At 56.4% G+C, this 9,116-nt stretch overlaps 1 pseudogene; it reads right to left on the bottom strand.

Moving 5' to 3' along the window:
* Nucleotides 1-5,425: 5,425 nt before the first annotated feature.
* On the bottom strand, nt 5,426-5,541 carry LOC149431646 (U2 spliceosomal RNA; annotated as a pseudogene).
* Between the last annotated feature and the right edge of the window lie 3,575 nt (nt 5,542-9,116).

Here is a 9,116-nt window from a genome sequence, read left to right as displayed (position 1 = left end):
GGGATCCAGGGAGGGCTTTTTAAGTATGGGGTGATGTGCGCGTGCTTCAGAGGGGAGGGGAATGCGCCAGTAGAGAGGGTGAGATTAAAGATGTGGGTGAGAGAGCGTAGGATGGAGGAGGAGGGTGATTGTAGGAGTTGTGAGGGGACAGGGTCAAGGGGGCATGTGGTAAGGCGAGCTTCAGAGAAGACCTTGGTGACCTCTTTAGTGGCAGCAAGGTCGAAGCAGTCGAGTGTTGAGGGGTTTTAGTGTGAGGAATGTTAGGTGGGGTGGAAGTCTGAGCAGTGGCGAGGTCGGGGGGGAGGAGTGTTGAGGGGGTTTTAGTGTGAGGAATGCTAGGTGGGGTGGAAGTCTGAGCAGTGGCGATGTCCTTACGGATTGCGTCGATCTTATTTTTGAAGTGATTGGCAATCTCAAGGGCGGTGAGTGAGGTGCTGGGTGGAGGTGGGGGTGGCGAGAGTAGAGAGTTGAAGGTGGAGAAGAGTCGGCGAGGATTGGAGGAGAGGGTATTGATGAGGGTAACAAAGTAGGCTTGTTTGGCTGCATGGAGGGAGGAGGTGTAGGTGAGGAAGGCGGATTTGTAGCGGGTGAACGCTTGTTGGGATCTGGTTTTGCGCCATAGTCGCTCTAGTGCACGACTACGTCGCTTGAGGTTTTTGGTGTGGTCATTCTGCCAGGGTTGAAGCGGTCGGGGTCTGATGCTTCGTGTAGTTGGGGGTGCTAAGGAGTCTAGAGCGGCTGACAGCGAGTTGTAATAAACAGTAGTGGCCAGATCAGGGCAGGACAGGGGAAGGATGCTGTAAGGAACCGCCTGGTGGCACCCCTAGCAGCCCACTGGTCAGGTTTCCCCAGAGCACGGAGTCTAAGTCCCGGTTCACTTGTTCACCAGGGCCCCTGATGGTGGGGATGGACTTGGAGCGAACCGAGACCAGGTTGCGGCTCCTGAGTACACCCACCAGTGGTAGAGGAGTTCGCCAGAGGTTCCTGCAGGGTGAGAGCCTGATGTAAAGAGGCAGGGATACCCCGACAAGGTGGACGGATGGATGAGCAAATGTGTGGTCAGACAAGCCGAGGCGGTAGCCGTGGGATCAGTGCGGTACAAAGCAGCGGGCATAGAATAGTCGGGTCACACGCCAGGTCAGCAACAAAAGATCAGATCCACAAGGGGGCATCCAGGAGAGAGGTCAGGCAAGCCAGGGGTCAGAGCAGGAGAAATCAGCAAGGTCAGAACGATCCGGGTCAGCAGTAATCGAATAACACAGGTACAGGAACAGAATGCAGAAGAGACCATACGGCAACCAGTGACAGCACAGGGCGGATTTAAATACCGCGCCCTGCGCCGTCATTGGTGCCAGGCGCGCACTCGGGGTCCTGAGTGCGCATGCGCGAGCTCCGTCGCCGCGTCCGGCCAGGACCTAGTGCCCGCACACCAGTGCGAGTCGGCACACTGCATCGAGCCCTACGCCGCGGCGGCTCCTGACAGATGCTGTCGTAAAGTTGGTCAGCTGCAGCGTGGAGGGGGGCAGAGTTCAGGTTGCGGAGGTTTCGGCTGGTGATGGTTTGACGTTTGGAGGGGTAGGTGTAAGAGGACGAGGAGAAGGTGAAGGTGATGAGGTTGTGGTCAGAGAGGGGGAAAGGGGTGTTTGTGAGGTTGTGGAGGGTGCAGTGATGAGAGAAAACGAGGTCCAGGGTGTTCCCGTCGGTGTGGGTGGAGGACTGTGTGCACTGAGTGAGTGCAATAGAAGAGGTTAGGTGGAGGAGTTGGGATGTAGCCGGGTTGTCGAGGTTGACAGGGATGTTGAAGTCCCCAAGGATGATGGTGGGTAGCTCGGAGGAGAGGAAGAAGGGTAACCAGGTAGAGAAGTCGTTGAGGAAGCGGGATACGGATCCAGGAGGAGAAGTCGTTGAGGAAGCGGGATACGGATCCAGGAGGCCGATAGATTACTGCAATCTTCAGGGGGGTTGGGGAGAATAGTCGGACGCAGTGGGCCTCGAAGGAGGAGAAGGATAGGGAGGGGGGGTTTGGGAGGACTCGGAAGGTGCTCTGCGGTGACAGGAGCAGGCCAACCCCACCACCTTTACGACCGTTGGGTCTGGGTGAGTGGGTCCAGGTGAGACCTCCGTAGGAGAGTGTAGCAGGGGAGGTGGAGTCAGTGGGCTGGATCCAGGTTTCTGTGATCGCTAGGAGGTTGAGGGAGCGGGAAACAAAGAGGTCGTGGATGGCGGTGAGCTTGTTGCACACCGATCGGGCGTTCAGGAGTGCACATGAGAATGGAGGGGGTGGTTTTGGGGAGCATGGGGACTGGTATTAGGTTGAGGGGGTTGCGGCAGTTCGTGGAAGTAGGTGGGTGCCTTGTGGGTGAGTGAGGTGGTGGAGGACCAGGGTTCGGGGAGATGTCCCCCGTGGTTAGGAGGAGAAGGGTGAGAAAGGTGGCATGGGAGAGGGATGTACAAGAACGTGTGATTCTACCATTGGTGGCGTTCTGGTCAGTGGGAGAGTGGAGTAACAGGAGGAGGTGGTGAGAGCCGTAGAGGGGAGATGGAAGCAGTGAGGGTGCGATGTATAGTTGTTTGGGAGGAGCGGGGGGATAGAGAGAAGAGATTTTGGGGACAGAGGAGAAGAGTATGAGGAGGAGGAGTACAGGTGGCATTTTAGGGAGGAAAGTGGCGGACAAGTGTGGTGGAAAGTCTCTCAGGGCGCTTGGTTGTAGATGGTCGGCGTGCGGTGACTTTCCGTGACAAGAGTTCTTGTGCCCAGGATCAGGATGGGGAGAGTTCAGGTCCATAGCTTGTGGCTGAGGGTAGTCAAGGTGCAAGTTCCAGTTTGTGTCAGTCCCAGGTGGAGGGGTGAGGTTTGGCTTGAGGAGACGCGGGTGGACGTCAGCAGTGGAAGTATTTCCGGGGGTCATTGGATGGGCTTCGGGTCAGGGCAGGGTTGTGCCGGGGTAGGCGATGGTAGGCCTCACCAGGTCGAGATCATCTATTATGGGATGTATGTATTGGCTTGGTGGGGGGGGGGGGTCTGCTGAAGTGTCTCTTGTTACTGGGTGTGGATTGCCCCGCCCTGTGTCATTATGCAGGGAGGGGGGATTGCCCCGCCCTATGTCATTATGCAGGGAGGGGGGATTGCCCCGCCCTGTGTCATTATGCAGGGAGGGAGGGATTGCCCCGCCTGTGTCATTATGCAGGGAGGGGGGATTGCCCCGCCTGTGTCATTATGCAGGGAGGGGGGATTGCCCCGCCCTGTGTCATTATGCAGGGAGGGGGGATTGCCCCGCCTGTGTCATTATGCAGGGAGGGGGGATTGCCCCGCCCTGTGTCATTATGCGGGGAGGGGGGATTGTCCCGCCCTGTGTCATTATGCGGGGAGGGGGGATTGTCCCGCCCTGTGTCATTATGCAGGGAGGGGGGATTGTCCCGCCCTGTGTCATTATGTAGGGGGGGGGATTGTCCCGCCCTGTATCATTATGCAGGGAGGGGGGATTGTCCCCTGAATGTATATATCTTGTATCTGTGTTCAAATAAACTAGTCTACTTCCTGGTTTACTTCAAGATTGGTGTCGTCTAGTCTTGTATGGTCAGCGGTGGTGTCAGTGGTCGGTGTTCGGACAGATTGGTGTTGTCTAGTCTTGTATGGTCTCTGTGGTGTCAGTGGTCGGTGTTCGGACAGATTGGTGTCGTCTAGTCCTGTATGGTCTCTGTGGTGTCAGTGGTCGGTGTTCGGACAGATTGGTGTCGTCTAGTCCTGTATGGTCTCTGTGGTGTCAGTGGTCGGTGTTCGGACAGATTGGTGTCGTCTAGTCCTGTATGGTCTCTGTGGTGTCAGTGGTCGGTGTTCGGACAGATTGGTGTCGTCTAGTCTTGTATGGTCTCTGTGGTGTCAGTGGTCGGTGTTCGGACAGATTGGTGTCGTCTAGTCCTGTATGGTCTCTGTGGTGTCAGTGGTCGGTGTTCGGACAGACTGGTGTCGTCTAGTCCTGTATGGTCTCTGTGGTGTCAGTGGTCGGTGTTCGGACAGATTGGTGTCGTCTAGTCTTGTATGGTCTCTGTGGTGTCAGTGGTCGGTGTTCGGACAGATTGGTGTCGTCTAGTCTTGTATGGTCAGCGGTGGTGTCAGTGGTCGGTGTTCGGACAGATTGGTGTCATCTAGTCCTGTATGGTCTCTGTGGTGTCAGTGGTCGGTGTTCGGACAGATTGGTGTCGTCTAGTCCTGTATGGTCAGCGGTGGTGTCAGTGGTCGGTGTTTGGACAGATTGGTGTCGTCTAGTCCTGTATGGTCAGCGGTGGTGTCAGTGGTCGGTGTTTGGACAGATTGGTGTCGTCTAGTCCTGTATGGTCAGCGGTGGTGTCAGTGGTCGGTGTTTGGACAGATTGGTGTCGTCTAGTCCTGTATGGTCAGCGGTGGTGTCAGTGGTCGGTGTTTGGACAGATTGGTGTCGTCTAGTCCTGTATGGTCAGCGGTGGTGTCAGTGGTCGGTGTTTGGACAGATTGGTGTCGTCTAGTCCTGTATGGTCAGCGGTGGTGTCAGTGGTCGGTGTTTGGACAGATTGGTGTTGTCTAGTCTTGTTTTTTTTTTTGTTTTTTTAAGTCCGCAAACGTGCAACTATAAACGAAAAACCCGTAAGTGTATCACAAAAAAAGTGTAAGTGCAAAACACCACACGAAAAAGTGCACTTAGGGGTGTGCTGTGTCCCACCCCTAAAGGGGCTTGGACCGCTTACCCTGATCCCCCGGGGCACGAAGCTCCTGACGGGGACAAGGTTCCCAATTGGTCCTCCTGGCCAAAAGGCCTGGTGGACCACCGTTCCTTGTGTCCAGCCGAAGCCAGACACACAGTACTTGGTCAGGGGGCTCTCCCGAAGAAAAGCCCCCTAGGGATCAGGGGAGGAAGGAACCAAAAGGCCACACATCCTCCCCCTAGACTTCAGGGTAGGCCCGAGGACCCACACCCTCCATCCGTGAAAACACACACATAAGCGAAAGAAAAAGTGACAAACGTGGGAGGTGAGATAAATTAAATAAATAAATAGAAAATAAAAAAAAGGTACCGTGCCAAATAGTGCCCTGGCTAGGCCCTGAGGCCCGTAGCAAAAATTGCCCCGGACTTAGCCAAAAGGCCTGGTCCTTAGGGCGCTGTGCAAAAAGAGTGTAAAAACAGTGACCATGTGCCATGTTCACACAGTGGGGTCCCACACCCAGGTGTTACTAGTGGCACCCCTGAGGCGACTACTCAGGGGGCACTGAGTTTGCGGACTTTCTGCCTCCTCAGCCCCTGGCCAGACCAAGGTAGATCCGTCCAAATCAGGAGGTACTGGGTCTTTCCAGTCTTCTCGGAGGAATTACTCCCAGGGCCCCAGCATAACTCGTGGCGCTCCCTGGTTTCTGTCCCTCCAGTACTAGCCTTCCGGACCCCCATCATACCAGTGAGGGTACTATACAACAGCCAGCCCCGCAAAGCTAGAATGGCCGGGAGCCCCCCCACTGGACACTGATAAGAACAGATACTACACTTGATCTTAGCCAAAAGGCCGAGAAGCGTGTCGGTGTTCGGACAGATTGGTGTCGTCTAGTCTTGTGTGGTCTCTGTGGTGTCAGTGGTCGGTGTTCGGACAGATTGGTGTCGTCTAGTCTTGTATGGTCAGCGGTGGTGTCAGTGGTCGGTGTTCGGACAGATTGGTGTCGTCTAGTCCTGTATGGTCTCTGTGGTGTCAGTGGTCGGTGTTCGGACAGATTGGTGTCGTCTAGTCCTGTATGGTCGGCGGTGGTGTCAGTGGTCGGTGTTCGGACAGATTGGTGTCGTCTAGTCTTGTATGGTCAGCGGTGGTGTCAGTGGTCGGTGTTCGGACAGACTGGTGTCGTCTAGTCTTGTATGGTCTCTGTGGTGTCAGTGGTCGGTGTTCGGACAGATTGGTGTCGTCTAGTCCTGTATGGTCGGCGGTGGTGTCAGTGGATGGTGTTCGGACAGATTGGTGTCATCTGGTCCTGTATGGTCTCTGTGGTGTCAGTGGTCGGTGTTCGGACAGATTGGTGTCGTCTAGTCTTGTATGGTCAGCGGTGGTGTCAGTGGTCGGTGTTCGGACAGATTGGTGTCGTCTAGTCTTGTATGGTCAGCGGTGGTGTCAGTGGTCGGTGTTCGGACAGATTGGTGTCGTCTAGTCCTGTATGGTCGGCGGTGGTGTCAGTGGATGGTGATTGGACAGGGAAGTGGGAGTCTAATGGATGTACCCAAGCTCAGTCGGGGTCGGTTCCGTTACAGTGTGGTGCCGCCATCACCCCCCATGGAGGACCCGTTGGTGAGGGGTGGAGATCTGTAGCACGCAGGAGAAGCCCGGAACCATCTAGTAGAGGCGGCAGATCTGCATTCAGAGCTAAAAATGGAAGGGAATGCAGCGGGGGAGGGGGAGGGGAATGCAGCGGGGGGGGGGGAGGGGCTGTAAATGCAGAAATTCCACACATATCAGTAAATCATTTGTACTTTATTATGATGGCAGTTATACCGAGCCCCCCCCCCCCCGTGTACAACGATGGCAGTTATACCGACCCCCCCCCCCCCGTGTACAACGATGGCAGTTATACCGAGCCCCCCGTGTACAACGATGGCAGTTATACCGAGCCCCCCCCCGTGTACAACGATGGCAGTTATACTGACCCCCCCGTGTACAACGATGGCAGTTATACCGACCCCCCCCCGTGTACAATGATGGCAGTTATACTGACCCCCCCGTGTACAACGATGGCAGTTATACCGACCCCCCCCCCCGTGTACAACGATGGCAGTTATACTGACCCCCCCTGTACAACGATGGCAGTTATACTGACCCCCCCCCATGTACAACGATGGCAGTTATACTGACCCCCCCATGTACAACGATGGCAGTTATACCGACCCCCCCCCCGTGTACAACGATGGCAGTTATACTGACCCCCCCCCATGTACAACGATGGCAGTTATACTGACCCCCCCCCATGTACAACGATGGCAGTTATACTGACCCCCCCCCGTACAACGATGGCAGTTATACTGACCCCCCCCCGATGTCATGTGACTTTCCCCCACTCTACCCGTGCGTGTGCGCCCCCCGGGGGTTGTGCAGCGTGGCGAACAACGGAAAGAGCCGAAGACGTCGGCTGTCATGTGATCAGCTGTGTCCAATCACAGCGATCGCATGTAAACAGGGAAATGCTGGTTATTGGCATTCCTCAGAGGGGACATCTACACTGATCATCAGTGCCACCTATCAGAGGGATATGGGGAGCTGAGACAGGGGTCTCCCCACCTCCCCAAAGTGATGTGTTCCATGGGCCCCCCACCCAAAGTGAGCTGTGTTCCATGGGCCCCCCACCCATAGTGAGCTGTGTTCCATGGGGCCCCCACCCAAAGTGAGCCGTGTTCCATGGGCCCCCCACCCACAGTGAGCCGTGTTCCATGGGGCCCCCACCCAAAGTGAGCCGTGTTCCATGGGCCCCCCACCCAAAGTGAGCCGTGTTCCATGGGGCCCCCACCCAAAGTGAGCCGTGTTCCATGGGCCCCCCACCCACAGTGAGCCGTGTTCCATGGGCCCCTCATCCAAAGTCACTCTCGTCATACCTCCCCCCAGAGGATTTCCTCCCCCTCCCCCTTCAGAGGATTCCCCCTCCTATGGGGAGCAGCAGACACACCCACACAGGGGACTGTCATCCTCCGTCCTCACCAATCTGCGTTTTGTATTCCTCAGGTTATCTGATGATCGGAGTCATTTCAGGGGATGGGGGGGGGGGGGGATACTTATTCATGCTGGAAGGAGTTTTGGGCCTCAGAGGGAAGTAGAGATGGTGCCGGTCCAGGCGGGCGCTCTGATTGGTTCATTCAATAAAGAAACGTTCAGTTCTATAAAGTTGTTTAGCCAAATATACCTCTTGTCAGCCCCAGGATGAGGTGTGCCCCCCTCCGCCCCCAAGGTGTACCCCCCTCCCACTTGAGGTGTGACCCCCCTCCCCCGAGTACCCCCCGCTGAGGTGTACCCCCCTCCCCTGAGGTGTGCCCCCCCAGGTGTTCCCCCCTTCCCCTTAAAGGTGTATCCCCCTCCCCCCCGAGAGGTACCTCCCCTTTATTACAAATAACTGCAGCTCCTGCCAGAAAATTCCACCTGATGCAGCTTCCTGTGATGGGGTGACAACAATTCTGCACCACTCCTGAAGTCACAGCAAAGTTGTCACTCTCATGGAGGCAGTGCCTGCTTGTACCTCAGTGGGAGGAGACTATGTCACAGGGGTGTGGCTATCAGCATTGTTGCTGCTGAGTCACAAGCGAGTGGCCACACCCAGTCCCGCCCACTGCTTTCTGGATGGTCCGTGCTGACACGCCGCCCCCCACTGTGAGCTGCAGTGCCTGGGAGGGGGGAGGGAGGAGACACGATCTGGCTCCATTGGGGGAGGGGATGGAGGAGGAGTTTTGTTTCTACATCACACAGGAAGTGGATTTGGAGCCTTTAGCTGACAAGTAAATGGATCCTTAAAGGGTAACTCCACTTCTGGGAGAAATATACAAAGAAATCCTAATAGAAAGGCAGACGGATCATGTGACTGAGCGTTGTGATAGGACCGCCCCTCCTCCACCTGCAGCCGCTGTCATTGTCTGCGAGATGCAATATGGCCACCTGGAGGCGCTCTGTACAAGGACCTCCCCCAGAAACATCACTTCCTGCCGTGTGATTGGCTTCCTGCTGTTACCAGAAGTCAGGTTTTAGTCATCCCCTGCAATAGGAATGTCATTGTTGGTGAGATACTCCCCCCTCCCCCCCCAAAGGGACACAGACCCTGCCACCTTCCTCCTCAGGACATTGCAAGTGCAGCAGGCGATCTCCCAGGGCGTGTAGCGGGCGATCTCCCAGGGCGTGTAGCGGGCGATCTACCAGGGCGTGTAGCGGGCGATCTTCCAGGGGGTGTAGTGTGCGATCTCCCAGGAGGGCACAGCGGGTGATCTTCCAGGGGGGTGCAGCGGGCGATCTCCCAGGGGGTGTAGCGGGCGATCTCCCAGGGGGTTCAGCGGGCGATGTCCCAGTGGGGTGTAGCGGGTGATCTCCCAGGGGGTTCAGCGGGCGATCTTCCAGGGGGTGCAGCGGGCGATCTTCCAGGG

Source organism: Staurois parvus, unplaced genomic scaffold (assembly GCF_062004578.1).
Source record: "Staurois parvus isolate SC_StPar_1 unplaced genomic scaffold, SC_StPar_1.0 ptg002192l, whole genome shotgun sequence".
Lineage (NCBI taxonomy): Eukaryota > Metazoa > Chordata > Amphibia > Anura > Ranidae > Staurois > Staurois parvus.
Note: the sequence above shows the minus strand (reverse complement) of the source record. Positions and strands in the feature narration are given on the sequence as shown.